This window comes from Chrysemys picta, chromosome 11 (genome assembly GCF_011386835.1).
Source record: "Chrysemys picta bellii isolate R12L10 chromosome 11, ASM1138683v2, whole genome shotgun sequence".
In the NCBI taxonomy this organism is placed as follows: domain Eukaryota; kingdom Metazoa; phylum Chordata; order Testudines; family Emydidae; genus Chrysemys; species Chrysemys picta.
In genome coordinates, this window is record NC_088801.1 from 40155123 (window position 1) to 40161382 (window position 6260).

Genomic DNA, 6260 nt, shown 5'->3' on the forward strand with positions numbered 1-6260 from the left:
GTATGTTGAAAATTTGTAACTTGTGAGTGAAGTTTAACACAATCATTATCTTGTCATTATGAGCTAATCCCTCACATCCTCTGAACAGCAATACTAATTTTATGAGGACACAATAGGTAGTTATTATTAGTGGTATTATTACTGTTATTTTGTAGCAACTTCATAGAGGAATAGAACCCTACTCCAATAAATCTCATCCTTGCCACCAACTGAAATTAAACATGGTAAAAACTGAATTTGTCTCCTCCTCTTCCTCCCTTTGCTTTCTCTATTGGAAACTCCATTGTCTTACCTGTCATCAAGATCAACAATCTTAATGTCATGTTTGACTCTTCTTTCCCATCACATCCAGGATGGTGGCTTTGTTGACACATCCTGTTAATTCTTCCTTTTTAACATCTCAGTAATCAATTTTTTTCCTCTCTACTCCCCCACCCCAAACAAACAAACAAACAAACAAAAAAAACCTGAAAAAAAAAAAACACTTTATCCAGTCTTTGCTCATCTCTTCCTTTGACTCCTGCAATTCCTTTTTGGTTTTCCTGCATCTATCTCCCCATTCCACCCAATCAATATAAATGTTGTGTCAACAGGCTTAGTGGCTCCTTTAAGAGATATGGGCCAGTGCACCTGTGATTCATCAGCTGCTTCTCAATTAGGCTTAATTGGCGACCTGGATCATATAAGACCAGTGGAGATAGGAATCCACTGGGAGTGTTGTTTGAGAGAAAGGAGAGCAATGGGGAAGTTGGTAAGAGGTGCTTGGGAGAAAGGTACAGGGAACCTGGGGGAGAGAGCTGAGCTCTGAGGATAGCTGGAGGAGAACGGTTGGTTGGAACTGACCAAAGCTGGGGAGTGGATGAGTGGAAAGCTTGAAATGAGGCTAGGAAAAGGAGAAGATCCAGCTTGATCAGGGGAAGCTGAGCCCAGAAGCAAGAAGGCTGTTGCTAGAGGGTGAATCCCCAGGCACAGGTTTAGGACTCACAGGCAGGGAGGCCTGGGGAGTGGAACGCTGCAGGAGAGGGAGGTCCTCTGGATGAAGAACAGAGTGTGGGGCTGTTGGAAGAGTCCAGGTTGGTCCTAGAGGGCATTCCCTGAGCAGGGATAAGGCTCACCGGCAGAGAGACCTGGGGAGTGGAACACTGGTGCATTCTGTTGGGAAAGACCTGACTAGAGTGCCGTGATACAGAGTCATTAGTCTGGCCACTCTCAAGTGGAGGCCTGGAGATTGGGGCCCTGGAACAGAGGGAAAAGTAGCTGGAAACAGAGTGCTGGTGGGCTCTTGGGTGATGATCTGGAAGTGATTTCCCTGGAGAGGGAAATAGAAAACTGCTGAACTGTTTATATGTTTTACTGTGGGAATCAGAGAATGGTTTTACTACAAGAGTTTTGGGGAGCTACTGCTCAGGTGTATATGAATAAACTAGGCCAGAAAGTGAGACTTTGTACTAGATGCTAAGAGACTATGCTCCTTTGATGGGTGAAATAAGGGGAAACTGAGGTAGATGCACATGTTCTGCTGTGGCCTGATGCTGGAGGATACTCAAGGTGGGGGCTGCCACACACTGGCTACACATTGTTTTCTTCTCTTGTCACTGTCTGAAAATGTATTTCCCTTCTTAAATCTTTCTACTGGCATCCTCTAATCTTCCACATCAAGTTCAAGCTTCTCCTCCTTGCCTTCAAGTCTTTAAGAATCTTTATCCCTGCCTAAATCCCAGTTTTCATTTCTTCCTCCCCGCTTGCACGCCCCTTAAACTATGTTCTTTCAACTTTCTTTTATCTTATTCCCATTCTTATATATGTACCTTCTCCCATGCCATCCTTAATGCTTGCAAATGTTTCCCTCTCCTTGTGCAGCAAACATGCACCTTCTGTATAAATCCCTCACTAAAACACTTCTTCTGAAAGCCCATCAATATTAATCCCCCAGCAAAGAAAGTGAGGGATAGGGGAGGGAATTAGGGGAGATTAAACCATTCTCTGATAATCTGGTGCATTATATGTTTTAACTGTATTAGTTATCTAATGTAAACTATGAACTCCTTGGATCAGGAACTGGCTTCCTTTCTTCTGTATAGCACTGAACTTGCTGACATCATGCAAATATTAAATAATTAGTATTAGTCAGAAGGGATCAACTATAAGCATTATTGAAGAGAGCCAAAAACCTGTACATAATATAAAAGTTACTTGCACACTAGGGATTTTGCTGACTGCTGTGGTTGGCAGATTTAATACCGGAGTGATCAGGACACTTTTGAATGAGTGGGCAGTGAAACCTTTTTCAAAATGTTACTTATTGCTCTGTTCTCTTCCTTGCATTGCTAGCCCAGTGCCTCAGTACCCAGTCCTGAAGTTCTTGCTCAGGTAAATACCATTGACTTCAGTGGAATTTTTGCCTGAGGAAGGACTTCGGTACTAGTTACTGCTGCAAAGACACATCGATGGCATAAAGAGTGCAGAACACTTCTCTTCTTCACTGCTGGGTAATTGTATTACAGAGAAGGGCTTTTCACTAAAAATCTGACTGAGAAAACATTCCTGAAACATAAATTTCAGTCTGGCATGCTGAATGTGCTGTTCCCACAGCTGCTGCTATTGCTGACTAGATGGGAGGAGAAGGGCACCTTAAGACAATGGGGTATGGGCAGGCTGGAAAGAGGTGAGGGGTATAAATATTGTTGGGGGCTGGAGTGGCCATGAATTAAAACCAGTATCTTGAAAATTTTGGCTTGGCTTTTAGAAGAAGGGCAAGGATTAATATTTTCACACATGAAACACCCATCTGCACATGTTCGCCACACACAGAAGTAGTTCATGATTGCAGTTCTCCCTGTTTAAATTCTAATTGCATCACTGATCTTCTAATCAACCCAATAGAATGAAAGAGGCCTTTTATTTTACCAAGTTAACTTCTAACTGAGTTTATTCATTTCTATTACACACCATAGTTCTATGGTTAATCTTACAATGATTACTATTTATGCAATAAAAATGGCCCTTTTTTCCATCAGCAGAAAAAGATGCCTATTGCAGAGTAATTCAAGCTCTGGGTCCCTGTGCAACTTTAATTTAAAAAAATCTTTTAAAAATGCAATACACATTTTTAATACCCTTCCACTATGCAAACAGTTCAATGCATACGGAAAGAACAAAAGATTATAGAACTTGGAGGGACCTAAAATTTGGAGCACCTTTTGTGCTGCTGATTCTTACCAACTTCTTGGCTTGAGGGGAAACTTCTAAGTGTAGTTTAAAAGGCTTCCTGATTTTTAGTGTTTGTTTTTTATGAAAATGAAGTTAATCTTTGAGAAGTAAAACTTGGTTTACATTGGTGTGGTGTTTTCTCGCTGTATTTTTCTCACTGGGTTTTCTCAATGCACTAGGCAGTTCAGAAACCCCATGTTCCTATGGACAAGCCCCCTGTAGGTGTAGGGGGTTGATGCCAAGAACCTCCTACATCACTTGTGCAGCCGGTTCTCAAGATTGCAAAAAATGGCAAATTTGGGGCACTTTCAGTGTTTCAACCATCCACTAGCTGACAGAGTAGGAAGAAACTTTCCTATGACAAGGCTATTCCACAAATACCAAACCAAGAAGTTCCTTGTACCTTCCTCTAAAGCATCTGATACTGGCCTTTGTCCAGACACAGGACAAGATAGACCATCTGTCTGAACTGGCAATTCCTACAGTGGTACATTCTCTGTACCAGCATGTTGGTGTGACTCATCCTTGCAACTCTGCACAGAGAAACGGTCACATATATAATTGAAAAGCTGGAGATGGGGCTTTACCTTGTGATAATGTGACTAATCTGTTTCAGTCAGTGGATTAAAGTGAAAGGCTGCTGCAGAATAATTATGCTTGGCAAAATTCATTTTTAAAAATGTTGATGGATAATATTGATATTTTAAAGCATTGTTTTAGATTTTTATCAATGTAAACATTCACAGTTATAGGAATTGTGGGTGTGATCAAGCAATTTAATAGATATTGAGATTCAAAAAGTTAAAGCTTCACAACTATTAAAACACAATTTGTCTATTTTGACATATGATATTGACAAAGTAAATATCTGTAAATCAAATGCTAATAAGTTCTCAAGCAGCATTTTTCTTACTTTGCCTAACTGTAAATTTTGATTATTATGAATGCAAACATTTTTTTCATTTATTTGTGTATGGTGAAATTGACATTTACTGACACTTAACAAGAAAAATTGAATCTTTCCAAGCCTAAGCAATGTAAAACAAATGACCTACTTCTGTAAAAAAAAAAAAAAAAAAAAAAAATTTCACATAACAGAAAATAAGCAAAAAACCCCACAAACCTATTTGACAATGTCCTTTGAACAATTAACATGTCTGACAAATGTAGGAGTGCTTGTTGGAGAATATTGTGCTGTGTTGCATTAATTTTGATGGAATAAATGGGCCAAAGGTGTTAACATAAACCAGTGTTAAAAAAGGTTTGGGATCTGATATACAGAGACCTCAGCCTGCTTAGTACTGTGGCAAATACCCCATTAAAATCATTTTAACATCTTATTAAAGATGAAATGTAAAGTATGAAGTAAGGATTGCATTTTAACATCCCATGTTCCTTTTTCCTTTAGCCAGAGAGAGCTTTTTTGTTTTGTTTTGTTTGACAGTCTCTTGGATGGTATAGAAGATGGTAATAGGACTAATAGCTGTCCTTTTGGTCAAAAGAAGAAAAAATTAGTTCAAATGGCCTGGAGGAGGAGGAGTTGTTTCTGTTATAGTCCAAATCTGTTTCATTCTAGATGTTTGGGATTCAGCTGGAGTCGGTAGTCAGGTTGCCAAATTTTGGTTGGACATGTTCCTGGAGGTTTCTTCGCATGACATAATCTTTAATTCCTTTAATTTTGGTTAGTTAATTTACAGTTTTACGTCCTTTTGTTTTCTTTAAACACAGTTCTTGAACCGTGCCAGTAGGCCCTTTTGTTTAGGCTAATTTAGGGTATGTCTACACAGCTGCTAGGCACCTGTGCCTGGCCCATGCTAGCAGACTCGGGCTCATGGGGCTCAGACTGGGGCTGTTTCAGTGCTGTGTAGATGTCTGGACATGGCTCTACGACCCTGCGGGGTGGGAGAGTCCTAGAGCTTGGGCTCCAGCCTGAGCCTGGAAGTCTACACAGCACTGAAACAGCCCCGCACCCCAAGTCCTGTGAGCCTGAGTCAGCTGGCACGGGCCAGGCGTGGGATTTTCTTTGTTGTGTAGACATGACCTTAGTCTTCCTGTCCCCCTTTAATAGTTTTTCCAGCAACATTTTCTCTTATTGTGACATCTTATGAACTTTCACATACTTTTACAGTTGAGCTCACAATTAGAGTACATTTTTCAGCCCAATTATCACAACAGCTGTACCCCAAAATGAGTGTTCTGTATAGGATTTCTGAGCTGGTGTGTTGGGGAGCTGACGGTTTCAGCAAAACCTACCCGAGTTAAAAGCCTGTGTTTGCAAGCCATTAAGTGTGAATGGGTTTATGTCCAAAAATGGAGCAGCCGTCACAGGGGCATACCTAGATGGCCTGGTTGGTTGACTGGGAGAAACCAGTCCAAGGCAAAAAGAGGACATCACACCTGGGCCCTGTAACAAAAGCATATTGTGATATATGCTAATAGGCCTCAGGCTCACACAAGGAGGGTGTTGTTTTTTTTAGAAAAGGGCGTTTCCCTCACAGGAAGAACAGACTGGCAGACGAGCCTTTTTTCTTTCAAAGAGTGCAAGAGTTCCTAGGCTTGCTTAAACAGGGGAAAAAAATGTAGGTTGGGTCTGCTCTGGTCCAAGAGGGAAGCCCATTTAATTTGCCTCGTAGTGAAGCATAAGATTAGATGAGCATGCATCCAAGCTATTTGGGTTAAAATAATTTTCTCTAATACTTTGTTCCAACTGCCAAATCTTCTTTCTTGTTTTAAGAAGGCTGTTTGTTTGTCACTGCCCAGGAAGGGGACAGCGGTGCAGCCATCCCCATAATTGTGGCAGTAACACAGTTCATTTAGTAGGTAAAGTCAGAAAGAGGTATAGCCTTGGGCTAGACTACAAATTTAAATTAGAATAACTGGCACTTGGGGTGGAGAATCCACACCCCTGAGCAATGTAGTTATACTGACCTAACTCACCGACAAAACAGTGCTATGTTGATGGGAGGGCTTCTCCTGACAACACAGCTACTGCCTCTCGGGGAGGTGGAGTACCTATGTTGATGGAAGAAGCACTCCTGTCAGCATAGGTA

General features: G+C 41.1%; 1 protein-coding gene across 1 annotated transcript in view; it reads left to right on the forward strand.

The window, feature by feature from the left end:
* RAPGEF4 (Rap guanine nucleotide exchange factor 4) overlaps positions 1 to 6260 on the forward strand; it is a 299132-nt gene that overhangs the window by 46773 nt on the left and 246099 nt on the right. The window lies entirely within an intron of this gene.